Raw genomic sequence first — 18392 nt, 5'->3', positions numbered from 1 at the left:
AATGACTTCCATTTATTTATATCCCACCTAATTTTCCATATCTTCTTGCTTCCTCTCCAAACTATACCTTTGTCTTCAGATTTAAATAATTCTGTTATGAACAGCCATAACCTCGTTTCATCTCTTTTGCTCTTTGTCTTCTTCTTCTTTGGGGTTTTATGACTAACTGCATTCATGTCATTGCATTACTGCCACCTTGTGGATCCTACGATAATCACATCTACAGATTTTTCTCAGTGCCACTTCTCGTGGCAGAACGTGAAATGTTTTCCTAAGACAAAAGACACACAGAATTACTGAAGACAACAATAATCAACCAAACTTTTAAAAAATCATGAACAATCAATGAGTGATTTCATAAAGTTTTTAAATGGATTTTTTTTATCTAATCATCAAAGAAAATGTAAAGTCAGTGCATAACAGCACATTGTATTTGATAATAAGTGTATTAAGATAAACATCATCCATCCCTCACACTTTCTCTATACAGAATAGAATAATACAAATCAATCCCTCAAGTCCAATCTTGTGAGAATGTTCTGGAAGGGAGTCCATGTCCAGTCAAACTCTGTTAATGCATGAAATTAGTCACAATGGTCCACAAGAGCACTGAGAATGGCAGTTGACCTTTTCACTGCTTTTGCAGAACAATGTTCAAATAAATCCCAAGAGCATTAAAAGCACAATATTATAAATTAATATGAATGCTACAATAAGATTCTGGAACATTGAAACTTTGTGAGACGATTACTTGTTATAATGCATAAATGAATAACGCTGAATAAAAATGATTAAATGTTTTTAATCCAAACAAGATAATACTTATTGTAAGGCATGAATATATTTGTAAGCAAAACAATTACAAAACAACAGCAAGAAAATTTCTCAAGGAAACTGTTGGATCTGAACACAAAACATTTATCAAACATTTCACAATATGACGAAAGAGATACAGTTGAAGTTTTAAATGCAATAGAATTGAATGGAGAGCCAGCTTCAGGACGTCTGCTATCTCCGTCTCCAGGCCAGTTCTAACGTGCTCTCATACAACTCAATATTTATTACATTGAGGCGTTGCTTACAAATCATTTGCATAGAAGTAGACCAGATTTCAGTCACAAGTCTCTGCTCAAACAATGTTGTCATCCTGCATCCATGCAGCTGTTGTCTTCCAAGCACATTTTCGTAGCTCTTGAAGATCCTGTCTGTAAATTTCTTGAGGTTATAAAAACTTTTCTCTTGTTTCTTGTTTCTCTGGGCTACAACAAGAGTTTCTCAGGACTTCTAGTCTTTGATCCATTCTCCTGCTAAGGTGATAACATTTTCTTTCTGACTGGCATTTTTCGTCTAGTCAAGCTATCAGTGTAGCTGCGGCTTCAGGCATTTTGCTTCTCAAATCGGCCTGCTTCCTACTGCTACAAACACACATCCTAGGGGCAAATAAATATCACATTTAACAACTTAATTAAAAAATTTCCACACTTTATAGATGTAAACCGTCCAGTAAATAACACATTTTTATTACAATGACATTATAGTGAACATTTAAGACTTTTCACCAGTGTGAATCCTCATGTGCCGAGTTAAAAGCTGTTTACGACTAAAACTTTTTCACAATTCCCATATAAAAACGGCTTTTCACCAGTGTGAATCATCATGTGCCGAGTTAAATGCTGTTTTCGACAAAAACATTTTCCACAGTTCACACATGAAAACGGCTTTTCACCAGAGTGAATCATCATGTGCCGAGTTAAACAAAGTTTATGACTAAAACTTTTTCCACAGTTCACACATGAAAACGGCTTTTCACCAGTGTGAATCATCATGTGTTGAGTTAATGCCTTTTTTTCAGTAAAACTTCTTCCACAGTTCACACATGAAAACGGCTTTTCACCAGTGTGAATCATCATGTGCTGAGTTAAACAAAGTTTATGACTAAAACTTTTTCCACAGTTCACACATGAAAACGGCTTTTCACCAGTGTGAATCCTCATGTGCCGAGTTAAACAAAGTTTATGACTAAAACTTTTTCCACAGTTCACACATGAAAACGGCTTTTCACCAGTGTGAATCCTCATGTGCTGAGTTAAACTCTGTTTTATGACTGAAACTTTTTCCACAGTTCCCACATGAAAACGGCTTTTCACCAGTGTGAATCATCATGTGTTGAGTTAATGCCTTTTTTTCACTAAAACTTTTCCGCAGTTCACACATGAAAACGCTTTTCACCATTGTGAATCCTCATGTGCTGAGTTAAATGCTGTTTACGACTAAAACTTTTCCACAGTTCACACATGAAAACGGCTTTTCACCAGTGTGAATCATCATGTGTTGAGTTAATGCCTTTTTTTCACTAAAACTTTTTCCGCAGTTCACACATGAAAACGGCTTTTCACCAGTGTGAATCATCATGTGTTGAGTTAAATGCTGTTTACGACTAAACTTTTTCCACAGTTCACACATGAAAACGGCTTTTCACCAGTGTGAATCATCATGTGCTGAGTTAAACAAAGTTTATGACTAAAACTTTTCCACAGTTCACACATGAAAAGGCTTTTCACCAGTGTGAATCATCATGTGCTGAGTTAAATGCTGTTTACGACTAAAACTTTTCCACAGTTCACACATGAAAACGGCTTTTCACCAGTGTGAATCATCATGTGTTTGAGTTAATGCCTTTTTTTCACTAAAACTTTTTCCGCAGTTCACACATGAAAACGGCTTTTCACCAGTGTGAATCATCATGTGTTGAGTTAAATGCTGTTTACGACTAAAACTTTTTCCACAGTTCACACATGAAAACGGCTTTTCACCAGTGTGAATCATCATGTGCTGAGTTAAACAAAGTTTATGACTAAAACTTTTTCCACAGTTCACACATGAAAACGGCTTTTCACCAGTGTGAATCATCATGTGCCGAGTTAAATGCTGTTTTCGACTAAAACTTTTTCCACAGTTCACACATGAAAACGGCTTTTCACCAGTGTGAATCATCATGTGCCGAGTTAAATGCTGTTTTCCACTAAAACTTTTTTCCACAGTTCACACATGAAAACGGCTTTTCACCCGTGTGAATCCTCAGGTGCCGAGTTAAATCCTGTTTATGACTAAAACTTTTTCCACAGTTCACACATGAAAACGGCTTTTCACCAGTGTGAATCCTCAGGTGCCGAGTTAAATCCTGTTTTTCACTAAAACTTTTTCCACAGTTCACACATAAAAACGGCTTTTCACCAGTGTGAATCATCATGTGTTGAGTTAAATGCTGTTTTTGACTAAAACTTTTTCCACAGTTCACACATGAAAACGGTTTTTCACCCTCATGAATTCTGATATGATCACTGACAGCATATTTGGCAGTCGATTGTTTTTTACAGATGACACCTGATAAAGGTTTTCTTCTGTCCTGATGTTGGTTCTCAGTTTCATCAGGCTTTTCTAAGATGTCTTGGTTCCCATTTGGTTCTGATTCAGTTTGGTATGTTTGCTCATCAACAGGAACCACATGCAGGTATCAGTCTCCAGTTTTAATGCAATCAGTTTCTTCACCCTGACTGCAGTAAACTTCTTTCTCTTCCACGTTTATCTGATGATCTTCTGGCTCTTCCTGTTCTTGTTTCACCTGCAGAGGTTCTAACTCCTCCTGGTCCAGAGTGGATCTCCTCTCCTGGTTATAAACGTTACACTTCAGGGAATCTGGACAAGCAAACAGATAAAAAGAATAATTGTTAACTTTACTGAAGTAAATAGTAGAAATTGTTCACAGTTTAAGACAGAAATGAACAAATAACATTGAAAATTCAACAACGTAGACAGAGATACACATCAGTCGACAAATCCAACTGACATTTGGAAATTCTCAAATGAACGGATTAAAAAAAATAATTTTATTGATACAAAATTAAATGTCGTAGGGATTATTGTTAGTATTTAATAGTAAACTGTATTATTTCAATACATTACTTCTTTTATTACTTTGAATAATAGTTAAATCTAATTTTCGTGCACTTTAAATCCTTGGGGTTGAGTTATAAACATGAATTTATTTGTAGGTTAATAGTTGTTTAGTTTTGTTCCTTTCTTTATTGCTTTTCTAAGTTAGACAGGAAGCGGCCCGCCAAACGATTTAGCCCGGCCCGGGGTCTAAATGCCCCAGCCGGACCATTACCATTGAAGAAAAAATTAATAAAATGGCCGACACTACGACATCTGAAGACATTTTCCGCTCTGTTGTTGGACCGGTCCCGCGCCGTAAGCCTGGCTACTGATGGTGCGCCGTCAATGATTGGGAAAAGACAGGTGTTGTGACAAAGTTCAGAGAGAAAGTACAAGCTGCAAATAAAGGAGGGAGTTTTGGACATTTCATTGTATTTTGCATCAGGAAGCATTAAGCTGCAAGTCGCTAAAAAATGCACCATGTAATGGAGGTGGTTGTCCGAACTGTAAATTTCATCCGAGCCAGAGCTCTCAGTCATTGTCAGTTTGCTGAGTGAAATATTTCTCATGCATGCAATACATGTTATTGTGTGAAAGTTTTCTATATGTATATATTTTATGCATCAACAAGAAAGGCGACAAATGTACTTCATCAAATGTCTGTTTAAAACACCTGACACTTAAAATTTCAAATGTGTGAAGCTCACGAATTTGTTCAAATTGCTTCCCAGATGTAGAAAATTTATCTTAAATCATTTCTTAATTTTTATCTGTTCACTGCGTGTGACGTTTACGTCGCTGGGCGCCATCTTGTATGGCAACATTCCAAAACAAACCTTTTCTGATGGTTTTATAGCGTTTCCGCTGTATCTTCCTCTTCCATAATGCTGAAAAGCAGTTTGAAACAAAGTGGGCTATATGCGAAAAGCTTCTCCCAGAAAGCCCCCAAAAAAAAACTCTACATGGAAAAATATCTAAAATTGGACAAATCGACCCGATAGAAATAAAGAGTTGGAGCAGAGACCCTGATCATCCTCTAATAACAAGATAGAAAGACTTTGAATTACTTTTGGATTTACACATGTACAATGAAAGAAAATCCAGTTGGAAAAGTGCAACTAAAGTATGAAATATGTACAATATAAACCTAAATATGCAACTGCCGGAGATGCATCAGCAACTCTCGCGATAAGCGAGTTAGAAAACGGATGGATGGAAACCAAACACACAAATAGTTGCACTCACGAAACAGACTCTTCTTCACTTTCGGCAACTTTATTGCACATGATGGTGTGTATTTGTTTTGGGCTGCCGTTACAAAGTCCCTTCTTCCAGAGCTACAACGTTTTAACTGACTACTGACACTACTTCCACTACACAACGAAACACTGACGCAGCACAAAGCTCAGATTGTGAGAAACTCAATTTTCTCTCCATAAATCAGCCATTCTCATTGTGATGTCTGCGTTCATTTACCTGCTAACAAAAACATTTATCCGGGAAAAGAGCGTTTACTAAAATGATCCTCATGCAGAAAGGTGCAGACATTTAGACCTTAACCTGCATCCAAACGCTGCTGTTTCCTACCTATCGGTGTAAGATGATCTGGGGAGTCCGGGAGAAATCAAGCAGTCTGCGCTGATCATCCATCTCTTCCTCCGACTGGACGATGATTTCTTTAACTCTGTCAATGTTTTCTGCAGTTTCACTGCTCGCTGATTCACTGGTTTAAGCTGGACTGGAGATATTTATTCGAGAAACATTCAAACATTCAACAAAACAGACCATGTGCTGTCCTCTTTGTCTTCTTCTTCTTCTTCTTCTACTTTTTCTTCTTCTTCTCCTTTACATTGTAACGGCAGTTTGCATCCATTGCTCTTGTACTACTGCCACCTATTGGATCCTCATATCTATGTCTCAAACTCTAATATCTTTGATTTACATATTTTCTATACCTAATAAAAACATGTTCCATAAAATCACACCAACTTCATAAACCAGTAAGATGTTTCCCCATCTTAAAAAGAGTTCCATTTAAAAAAACTGACTGGTTCTTATTCTATTCATAATTATCTCCTCCCTCCTGTTTATTCCTCTAACCATTACTACATCAATTGTATATAATGCCTTCCATTTATTTATATCCCACTAATTTTCCAAATCTTCTTGCTTCCTCTCCAAACTATACCTTTGTCTTCAGATTTAAATAATTCTGTTATGAACAGCCATAACCTCGTTTCATCTCTTTTGCTTTGTCTTCTTCTTCTTTGGTGTTTTATGACTAACTGCATTCATGTCATTGCATTACTGCCACCTTGTGGATCCTACGATCATCACATCTACAGATTTTTCTCAGTGCCAGTTCTCGTGGCAGAAGGTGAAATGTTTTCCTCGTAATAGAAAAGAGCAGAAAAACAAAAATACAACTAAGACAAAAGACACACAGAGAATTACTGAAGACAACAATAATCAACCAAACTTTTAAAAAATCATGAACAATCAATGAATGATTTCATAAAGTTTATACATGGATTTTTTAATCTAATCATCAAAGAAATGTAAAGTCAGTGCATAACAGCACATTGTATTTTTGATAATTAGTGTATTAAGATAAACATCATCCATCCCTCACACTTTTACTATACAGAATAGAATAATAAATTAATCCCTCAAGTCCAATCTTGTGAGAATGTTCTGGAAGGGAGTCCATGTCCAGTCAAACTCTGTTAATGCATGAAATTAGTCACAATGGTCCACAAGAGCACTGAGAATGGCAGTTGACCTTTTCACTGCTTTTGCAGAACAATGTTCAAATAAATCCCAAGAAGCATTAAAAGCACAACATTATAACATTAATATGAATGCTACAATAAGATTCTGGAACATTGAATCTTTGTGAGACGATTACTTGTTATAATGCATAAATGAATAACGCTGAAAAAGAATGATTAAATGTTTTTAATCCAAACAAGATAATTACTCACTGTAAGGCATGAATATTTTGTAAGCAAAACAATTACAAAACAACAGCAAGAAAATCTCTCAAGGAAACTGTTGGATCTGAACACAAAACATTTATCAAACATTTCACAATATGACGAAAGAGATACAGTTGAAGTTTTAAATGCAATAGAATTGAATGGAGAGCCAGCTTCAGGACGTCTGCTATCTCCGTCTCCAGGCCAGTTCTAACGTGCTCTCATACAACTCAATATTTATTACATTGAGGCGTTGCTTACAAATCATTTGCATAGAAGGAGACCAGATTTCAGTCACAAGTCTCTGCTCAAACAATGTTGTCATCCTGCATCCATGCAGCTGTTGTCTTCCAAGCACATTTTCGTAGCTCTTGAAGATCCTGTCTGTCAATTTCTTGAGGTTATAAAAACTTTTCTCTTGTTTCTTGTTTCTCTGGGCTACAAAACAAGAGTTTCTCAGGACTTCTAGTCTTTGATCCATTCTCCTGCTAAGGTGATAACATTTTCTTTCTGACTGCATATTTTGTCTAGTCAAGCTATCAGTGTAGCTGCGGCTTCAGGCATTTTGCTTCTCAAATCGGCCTGCTTCCTACTGCTACAAACACACATCCTTGGTGCAAATAAATATCACATTTAACAACTTAATTAAAAAATTTCCACCACTTTATAGATGTAAACCCTCCAGTAAATAACAGATTTTTATTACAATGACATTTATAGTGAACTTTTAAGACTTTTCACCAGTGTGAATCCTCATGTGCCGGGTTAAAAGCTGTTTACGACTAAAACTTTTTCCACAGTTCTCACATGAAAACGGCTTTTCACCAGTGTGAATCATCATGTGCCGAGTTAAACAAAGTTTATGACTAAAACTTTTTCCACAGTTCACACATGAAAACGGCTTTTCACCAGTGTGAATCATCATGTGTTGAGTTAAATGCTGTTTACGACTAAAACTTTTTCCACAGTTCACACATGAAAACGGCTTTTCACCAGTGTGAATCCTCATGTGCTGAGTTAAAAGCTGTTTACGACTAAAACTTTTTCCACAGTTCACACATGAAAACGGCTTTTCACCAGTGTGAATCTTCATGTGCCGAGTTAAATCCTGTTTTTGACTAAACCTTTTTCCACAATTCCCACATAAAAACGGCTTTTCACCAGTGTGAATCATCATGTGCCGAGTTAAATGCTGTTTTCGACAAAAACATTTTCCACAGTTCACACATGAAAACGGCTTTTCACCAGTGTGAATCCTCATGTGCTGAGTTAAAAGCTGTTTACGACTAAAAACTTTTTCCACAGTTCTCACATGAAAACGGCTTTTCACCAGTGTGAATCATCATGTGCCGAGTTAAACAAAGTTTATGACTAAAACTTTTTCCACAGTTCTCACATGAAACGGCTTTTCACCAGTGTGAATCATCATGTGCCGAGTTAAACAAAGTTTATGACTAAAACTTTTTCCACAGTTCACACATGAAAACGGCTTTTCACCAGTGTGAATCCTCATGTGCCGAGTTAATGCCTTTTTTTCAGTAAAACTTCTTCCACAGTTCACACATGAAAACGGCTTTTCACCAGTGTGAATCATCATGTGCCGAGTTAAATGCTGTTTTCCACTAAAACTTTTTCCACAGTTCACACATGAAAACGGATTTTCACCAGTGTGAATCCTCATGTGCCGAGTTAAACAAAGTTTATGACTAAAACTTTTTCCACAGTTCACACATGAAAACGGCTTTGCACCAGTGTGAATCCTCAGGTGCCGAGTTAATGCCTTTTTTTCACTAAAACTTTTTCCACAGTTCACACATGAAAACGGCTTTGCACCAGTGTGAATCATCATGTGCCGAGTTAAATGCTGTTTTCCACTAAAACTTTTTCCACAGTTCACACATGAAAACGGATTTTCACCAGTGTGAATCCTCATGTGCCGAGTTAAACAAAGTTTATGACTAAAACTTTTTCCACAGTTCACACATGAAAACGGCTTTGCACCAGTGTGAATCCTCAGGTGCCGAGTTAATGCCTTTTTTCACTAAAACCTTTTCCACAGTTCACACATGAAAAAGGCTTTTCACCAGTGTGAATCATCATGTGCTGAGTTAAATGCTGTTTACGACTAAAACTTTTTCCACAGTTCACACATGAAAACGGCTTTTCACCCTTATGAATTCTGATATGATCACTGACAGCATATTTAGCTGTCAATTGTTTTTTACAGATGACACCTGACAAAGGTTTTCTTCTGTCCTGATGTTGGTTCTCAGTTTCATCAGGCTTTTTTAAGATGTCTTGGTTCCTGTTGGTTCTGATTCAGTTTGGTATGTTTGCTCATCAACAGGAACCACCATGCAGGTATCAGTCTCCTGTTTTAATTGAATCAGTTCTTCACCCTGACTGCAGTAAACTTCTTTCTCTTCGACTTGTATCTGATGATCTTCTGGCTCTTCCTGTTCTTGTTTCACCTGCAGAGGTTCTAACTCATCCAGAGTGGATCTCCTCTCCTGGTTATAAACGTTACACTTCAGGGAATCTGGACAAGCAAACAGATAAAAAGAAGAAGTGTTAACTTTACTGAAGTAAATAGTAGATTGTTCACAGTTTAAGACAGAAATGAACAAAATAACATTGAAAATTCAACAACGTAGACAGAGATACACATCAGTCGACAAATCCAGCTGACATTTGGAGAATTCTCAAATGAACGGATTAAAAAAATAATTTTATTGATTACAAAATTAAATGTCGTAGGGATTATTGTTAGTATTTAATAGTAAACTGTATTATTTCAATACATTACTTCTTTTTTACTTTGAATAATAGTTAAATCTAATTTTCGTGCACTTTAAATCCTTGGGGTTGAGTTATAAACATGAATTTATTTGTAGGTTAATAGTTGTTAAGTTTTGTTCCTTTCTTATTTGCTTTTCTAAGTTAGACAGGAAGCGGCCCGCCGAACGATTTAGCCCGGCCCGGGGTCTAAATGCCCCCAGCCGGACCATTACCATTGAAAAAAAAATTAATAAAAATGGCCGACACTACGACATCTGAAGACATTTTCCGCTCTGTTGTTGGACCGTCCCGCGCCATAAGCCTGGCTACTGATGGTGCGCCGTCAATGATTGGGAAAAAGACAGGTGTTGTGACAAAGTTCAGAGAGAAAGTACAAGCTGCAAATAAAGGGGGGAGTTTTGGACATTTCATTGTATTTTGCATCAGGAAGCATTAAGCTGCAAGTCGCTAAAAATGCACCATGTCATGGAGGTGGTTGTCCGAACTGTAAATTTCATCCGAGCCAGAGCTCTCAGTCATTGTCAGTTTGCTGAGTGAAATATTTCTCATGCATGCAATACATGTTATGTGTGAAAGTTTTTCTATATGTATATATTTTATGCATCAACAAGAAAGGCGACAAATGTACTTCATCAAATGTCTGTTTAAAACACCTGACACTTAAAATTTCAAATGTGTGAAGCTCGCGAATTTGTTCAAATTGCTTCCCAGATGTAGAAAATTGATTTTAAATCATTTCTTAATTTTTATCTGTTCACTGCGTGTGACGTTTACGTCGCTGGGCGCCATCTTGTATGGCAACATTCCAAAACAAACATTTTCTGATGGTTTTATAGCGTTTCCGCTGTATCCTCCTCTCCCATAATGCTGAAAAGAAGTTCGAAACAAAGTGGGCTATATTGCGAAAAGCTTCTCCCAGAAGCCCCCAAAAAAACGCTACATGGAAAAATATCTAAAATTGGACAAATCGACCCGTTAGAAATAAAGAGTTGGAGCAGAGACCCTGATCATCCTCTAATAACAAGATAGAAAGACTTTGAATTACTTTGGATTTACATATGTACAATGAAGAAAATCCAGTTGGAAAAGTGCAACTAAAGTATGAAATATGTACAATATAAACCTAAATATGCAACTGCCGGAGATGCATCAGCAACTCTCGCGATAAGCGAGTTAGAAAACGGATGGATGGAAACCAAACACACAAATAGTGGCACTCACGAAACAGACTCTTCTTCACTTTCGGCAACTTTATTTGCACATGATGTGTGTATTTGTTTTGGGGCTGCCGTTACAAAGTCCCTTCTTCCAGAGCTACAACGTTTTAACTGACTACTGACACTACTTCCACTACACAACGAAACACTGACGCAGCACAAAGCTCAGATTGTGAGAAACTCCATTTTCTCTCCATAAATCAGCCATTCTCATTGTGATGTCTGCGTTCATTTACCTGCTAACAAAACATTTATCCGGGAAAGAGCGTTTACTAAATGATCCTCATGCAGAAAGGTGCAGACATTTAGACCTTAACCTGCATCCAAACGCTGCTGTTTCCTACCTATTTGGTGTAAGATGATCTGGGGAGTCCGGGAGAAATCAAGCAGTCTGCGCTGATCATCCATCTCTTCCTCCGACTGGACGATGATTTCTTTAAACTCTGTCAATGTTTCTTCAAACTTGTATTCACTAAAACTCTCGAACAATCAACGAAACAGACCAGGCGCCATCTTCTGTTTCTTCTTCTTCGGCTGCTTCTTCTTCTTCTTTCTATTTTGGGGGATCGCAAGAAACTTTAAGGTGCATACCGCCACCTACAGTACACGAGTGTGTATCAAAGGTATTTTACATCAGTCAGATTCTATTTTTTAATTTTGTAGATAAATAAATAATGCTTTCCTTAATATGCAAATATCCATTATATTCCCATCATTTCCCAGTATTTCTTCAAACTCTATTCTTGATCTGACCTTCCAACTATTCTTCTCAATTTCTCACTTTCACTTTCATGTTTTACAGCTCATCAATACATGTTCTACGTTTTCTTTCTCTCCACATTCTTCACACATATCATTATTTTTCTTCCCTATTAATATAAAGTATCATTTAAATATGTATGCCCTACTCTTAATCTAATAATTATTTGTTCCCTTCTATTTCACTCCTTAATATTTCTACTAAATATTGACTTCTTTATTTTATATAATTTCCTTCCTTTCTTATCTTCATTCCACCTTTTCTGCCATATTTCCATTTCTTTATTCTTAATAATTGATTTTCCTTCCCCTTTCCAAATAGGTATTTTAATTCTTATTGCCTGATCTAAAGCCCTTTTTGCTAATTTATCTGCCTTTTCATTGCCTTTTACACCTTCATGTGCTGACACCCAACAGAACCAAATATCAATGCCACCTCTATATAATCTAAATAAGCTATGTTGAATTTCAAGTACTAGATCTTTCCTTTATTTCTTTCTCCCTGAATATTTTCTATTACTGCTTTGGAATCTGTGCAAATGTAAAAGTTCACTTATGAAGGTATTTAGGGCTTAACCTTGGTACTCTATATGCTGAATGCCACACTGCCAGACAGGACCAGTTTTAATAAAAAACAGAAAAAGAAAAAAAAATCAAGTGGTAAATGTATGTATAGTGATTTATCTAGAGCAGAGGATGCCAAAGTGCTTTACATGTTAAAGCTACATTGTAGCCACAGCTACTCGAGGGAAGATTGAGAGAAGCTGCTGCACAATCGCTGCCATCTGACTTCTGACTAACAGCAGGTAAGGCAGGTTTGGTGCCTTGCTCAAGGACTCAACAACTGAGATGGATGTGGGGACTTTGAACCGGCAATTCATCAGTTACAGGAACCACAGTGGCTACACCCAGTACAGTTGTAATGCTGCAGTGGAAAGAAAAATCTAATCTGTGTGGAACAGATCAGGCTTGAGACTCTGGAAAATTGCAAAATTCTTTATTTCTGTCGTTTGCAAACAGAGAACACACAGCAACCACAGCACAGCATCTGAACCTGCAATGAGTTCTGACTTGGAGCTGCAAGCTCTCACAATATATAGGACTCTCTACACAATGTGGTCACTCCCTGGCCCAGATCCAGTTGACCAGGTTTTATACACAGTGGCGTAGCCACAGGGTGGACAGGATGACACCTCTTCCTTACTGAAGGTCGGTCAATTATTTAGATGATAAACATCCTCTTGTTCAAAATATGGGAGTTTCCAAAATCAAGATGATAATGAAACAATTTTTGCTCACCAAAAACATTGCTTTTGGTGTGCAAGTAACATTCACCAGTGTGAATCCTCAAGTAACATAAAATAGTTTCAACATAAAAAGAAAGTAATCCAACAGCTGCAGCAGAAAAGAGCAAATAATAGAAATTTATCACATGTACAATGAGCAATCGATGCATGAAAATTAGTTTGTGATGAATCTTGAATTTGATGTAAAATGCAAATGCATTTTTTATCTAAATAGATTTTAATTAGGTAAAGTAAAACTGATTAATATAATTGGAACAAAATTAAATCAGTTTCAATCTCATTTTACGATAAACACAAAACTATCACAAATACTTCTTTGCAGATTTTTTGAAAACACTCAACCATTACATACATTCTATTGTCGATTTTATTAATTAAAAAAATAGAAGCCCACAAACTCTATTGCACAGAATAATACAAATCAATCCCTCAAGTCCAATCCTGTGAGAATGTTCTGGAAGGGAGTCCATGTCCAGTCAAACTCTGTTAATGCATGAAATTAGTCACAAAGGTCCACAATGTCTCTTCATCTATCAGCATCAGTACTGGCTCTCCTCAGGGCTCTGAGCTGAGCCCTCTGCTCTTCACATTGCACACACACAACATACAGTCTGATATAAACATGTTAATACAATAACAAAGTTTATCATTATTGTTTTTTGATGGTTGCACAACGTCCATATGATCACATTTAAATACTAAAATTTTCAGCTTTATAGACATGAAACCCTCCAGTCTTTCATTCTAGTTTTTAACAAAATCAATTCTATAGTGAACCTCAACATAGGAAAAGTATGGAAAATACTTCTACAGCTTTTCACCAGTGTGAATCCTCATGTGCTGAGTTAAATGCGGTTTTTGACTAAAACTTTTTCCACAGGTCACACATGAAAACGGCTTTTCACCAGTGTGAATCCTCATGTGCCGAGTTAATGTCTGTTTTTCACTAAAACTTTTTCCACAGTTCAAACATGAAAACGGCTTTTCACCAGTGTGAATCTTCATGTGCCGAGTTAATGCCTTTTTTTCAATAAAACTTTTCCACAGTTCACACATGAACACGGCTTTTCACCAGTGTGAATCATCATGTGCCGAGTTAAATCCCGTTTATGTCTAAAACTTTTTCCACAGTTCACACATGAAAACGGTTTTTCACCAGTGTGAATCATCATGTGCCGAGTTAATGCCTTTTTTTCAATAAAACTTTTTCCACAGTTCACACATGAACACGGCTTTTCACCAGTGTGAATCATCATGTGCAGAGTTAAATCCCGTTTATGTCTAAAACTTTTTCCACAGTTCACACATGAAAACGGTTTTTCACCAGTGTGAATCTTCATGTGCTGAGTTAAATGCTGTTTTTCAATAAAACTTTTTCCACACTTCACACATGAAAATGGCTTTTCACCAGTGTGAATCTTCATGTGCCGAGTTAATGCCTTTTTTCAATAAAACTTTTTCCACAGTTCACACATGAAAACGGCTTTTCACCACTGTGAATCCTCATGTGCTGAATTAAACAATGTTTAATTCTAAAACTTTTTCCACAGTTCACACATGAAAATGGCTTTTCACCAGTGTGAATCCTCATGTGCTTAGTTAAATGCTGTTTTTGACTAAACTTTTTCCACAGTTCACATGAAAACGGCTTTTCACCAGTGTGAATCCTCATGTGCTGAATTAAAAGCTGTTTATGTCTAAAACCTTTTCCACAGTTCACACATGAAAACGGCTTTTCACCAGTGTGAATCCTCATGTGCAGAGTTAAACAAAGTTTATGACTAAAACTTTTTCCACATGTCACACATGAAAACGGCTTTTCACCAGTGTGAATCATCATGTGCTGAGTTAAATGCTGTTTTTGACGAAAACTTTTTCCACAGTTCACACATGAAAACGGCTTTTCACCAGTGTGAATCATCATGTGCCGAGTTAAAAGCTGTTTACGACTAAAACTTTTTCCACATGTCACACATGAAAACGGTTTTTCACCCTCATGAATTCTGATATGATCACTGACAGCATATTTAGCTGTCAATTGTTTTTTACAGATGACACCTGATAAAGGTTTTCTTCTGTCCTGATGTTGGTTCTCAGTTTCATCAGGCTTTTTTAAGATGTCTTGGTTCCTGTTTGGTTCTGATTCAGTTTGGTATGTTTGCTCATCAACAGGAACCACCATGCAGGTATCAGTCTCCTGTTTTAATTCAATCAGTTCTTCACCCTGACTGCAGTAAACTTCTTTCTCTTCCACTTTTATCTGCAGGTGTTCTAGATCCTTCTGTTCTTCTTTTATCTGATGATCTTCTGGCTCTTCCTGTTCTTGTTTCACCTGCAGAGGTTCTAACTCCTCCTGGTCCAGAGTGGATCTCCTCTCCTGGTTATAAACGTTACACTTCAGGGAATCTGGATAAGCAAACAGAGAAAAGAGAAATTGTTAACTTTACTGAAGTAAATAGGAGAAATTGTTCACAGTTTAAGACAGAAATGAAAAAAATAACATTGAAAATTCAACAGCGTAGACGAAGATACACATCAGTTGACAAATCCAGCTGACATTTGGAGAATTTTCAAATGAACGGATTAAAAAAAATTATTTTATTACAAAATTAAATGTCGTAGGGATTATTGTTAGTATTTAATAGTAAACTGTATTATTTCAATATATAATTTTTTTATTACTTTGAATAATATTTAAATGTAATTTTTGTACTTTAAATTTTTGGGGTTGAGTTATAAACATGAATTTATTTGTAGGTTAATAGTTGTTTATTTTTTGTTCCTTTATTATTTGCTTTTCTAAGTTAGACAGGAAGAACTGTGGGTCCATTTGCTGAAAGTCCAGAGGCTTGGAAGTGACGTCACTGCGTGTGACGTTTACGTCACTGGGCGCCATCTTGTATGGCAACATACCAAAACAAACATTTTTTGATGGTTTTATCACGTTTTCGCTGTATTATCCTCTTCCATAATGCTGAAAAGCAGTTTGAAACAAAGTGGGATATATTGTGAAAAGCTTCTCCCAGAAGCCCAAAAAAAATGTTACATGGAAAAAATATCTAAAATTGAACAAATCGACCCGTTAGAAATAAAGAGTTGGAGCAGAGACCCTGATCATCCTCTAATAACTGCAACTGCTGGAGATGCATCAGCAACTCTCACGATAAGCGAGTTAGAAAACGGATGGATGGAAACCAAACACACAAATAGTGTTGCACTCACGAAACAGACTCTTCTTCACTTTCGGCAACTTTATTTGCACATGATGTGTGTATTTGTGTTGGGGCTGCCGTTACAAAGTCCCTTCTTCCAGAGCTACAACGTTTTAACTGACTACTGACACTACTTCCACTACACAACGAAACACTGACGCAGCACAAAGCTCAGATTGTGAGAAACTCCATTTTCTCTCCATAAATCAGCCATTCTCATTGTGATGTCTGCGTTCATTTACCTGCTAACAAAACATTTATCCGGGAAAAGAGCGTTTACTAAAATGATCCTCATGCAGAAAGGTGCAGACATTTAGACCTTAACCTGCATCCAAACGCTGCTGTTTCCTACCTATTTGGTGTAAGATGATCTGGGGAGTCCGGGAGAAATCAAGCAGTCTGCGCTGATCATCCATCTCTTCCTCCGACTGGACGATGATTTCTTTAAACTCTGTCAATGTTTCTGCAGTTCACTGCTCGCTGATTAACTGGTTTATGCTGGACTGGAGATATTTATTAGAGAAACACTCAAACATTCAACAAAACAGACCATGTGCTGTCCTCTTTGTCTTCTGTTTCTTCTTCTACTTTTTCTTCTTCATCTCCTTTACATTGTAACGGCAGTTTGCATCCATTGTTGTTGCACTACTGCCACCTATTGGATCCTCATATCTATGTCTCAAATTCTCATATCTTTGATTTACATATTTTCTACAATAAAAACATGTTCCATAGAATCACACCAACTACATAAACCAGTAAGATGTTTCCCCATCTTAAAAAGAGTTCCATTTAAAAAAACTGACTGGTTCTTATTCTATTCATAATTATCTCCTCCCTCCTGTTTATTCCTCTAACCATTACTACATCAATTGTATATAAATGCCTTCCATTTATTTCATTATTCCACCTAATTTTCCAAATCTTCTTGCTTCCTCTCCAAACTATACCTTTGTCTTCAGATTTAAATCATTTTACTGGCATATCAATAACTTCTTGTTTAATAGCCTCCTTAGCCAACCTATCTAAGTCAAGCCACTTAGCAGATTTTACTCAATAAGTTGAAGACTATAGATAGATTTAGATAGATTTTATTACAGACTCAAAGTCCAAATTACATTAAAAAAGAAGAAGAAAAAAAATTGATAAAAGTAGAAAAAAGACATAAAATAACGGCTACTAGCGTTTCAGGAGGCAGTCATACCAATGTCTCCAGAGTACAGATGAGTATTTTACTGCAATATATTTTACTGCAATATATTTCATCAACAGTAGGATATGCTATTATTAGACTCGTTTATATGACAAATAAAATTAAACATAAGCTTTCTTAAAACAGCCATCAAAATGCTGACGCGAGCGGATACAAACAGTTCACTGGCACTGGTCCATCTGGGCTTATTTAACAAAAGTCATTGTCAGCCACCTTCAATCTTTGAAGACTGGCTCTTTGAACGTTGCACCACAAATGTGCAGTATACAGTGATGTACAATATGATCTAAACAAGGATATTTGCCTGAGCAGATGACATTCGGACCTGACGGTAAATCACAGACAGTCTGTCGACACATGACCAAGATATTTTACTTCATTAGAGAAATTCAATAGAGTCCCAGACAGCTTGAAATTTGGAAATGCCCTATTTTTTTCCTCCTTAGTGCAACAGATCAAGATACTTTTTGATGGATTGAATTTATCATGTAGGTTACCAACATGATGCAGTTTTCTGAAGACCAGCTGAACTGGGACTAAAAACGTCTCGGTCATCAGCATACATTAAATGATTAATAATAGTTTCACCATCCATGCAGCCAGTTCTACACAGGTTCAGGAGATTAGAGAGATAATTCACATGAAAATTAAACAACATAGGAAATAAAATGCTTCCTTATCTCAGACGAAAGGATGCAGACATACACTTGTCCCATTTGACCTGCATAGTTTGATTAGCACACCAATAGGACAGACATCTTACTATATATTTGCCCACAACAGCGTTGCACAATTTTAAATTAGTTTTTTTCTGATTTACACGATCAAAAGCCTTAGTGGCGTCTAAAAACACAGAAAAACTGTAGAGTTTTTACTGTTATAATTATCCAGTAATTCTCATGTATCAGGTTGGACTTGAACCCAAATTGATTGTCTACAGACATAACAATCTGCAAATTTTGGCAAAAGAA

At 36.7% G+C, this 18392-nt stretch overlaps 2 pseudogenes; both read right to left on the bottom strand.

The window, feature by feature from the left end:
* Window positions 1–233: 233 nt before the first annotated feature.
* LOC129356590 (gastrula zinc finger protein XlCGF8.2DB-like) lies at window positions 234–8798 on the bottom strand (annotated as a pseudogene).
* Window positions 8799–13731: 4933 nt separating this feature from the next.
* LOC129356562 (gastrula zinc finger protein XlCGF57.1-like) lies at window positions 13732–14494 on the bottom strand (annotated as a pseudogene).
* Window positions 14495–18392: the final 3898 nt, after the last annotated feature.

Source organism: Poeciliopsis prolifica, unplaced genomic scaffold, assembly GCF_027474105.1.
Source record: "Poeciliopsis prolifica strain line A6 unplaced genomic scaffold, Auburn_PproV2 SCAFFOLD179, whole genome shotgun sequence".
In the NCBI taxonomy this organism is placed as follows: Eukaryota; Metazoa; Chordata; class Actinopteri; order Cyprinodontiformes; family Poeciliidae; genus Poeciliopsis; species Poeciliopsis prolifica.
The sequence above is the reverse complement of the archived record's forward strand: the minus strand, read 5'-3'. Positions and strand labels throughout refer to the sequence as shown.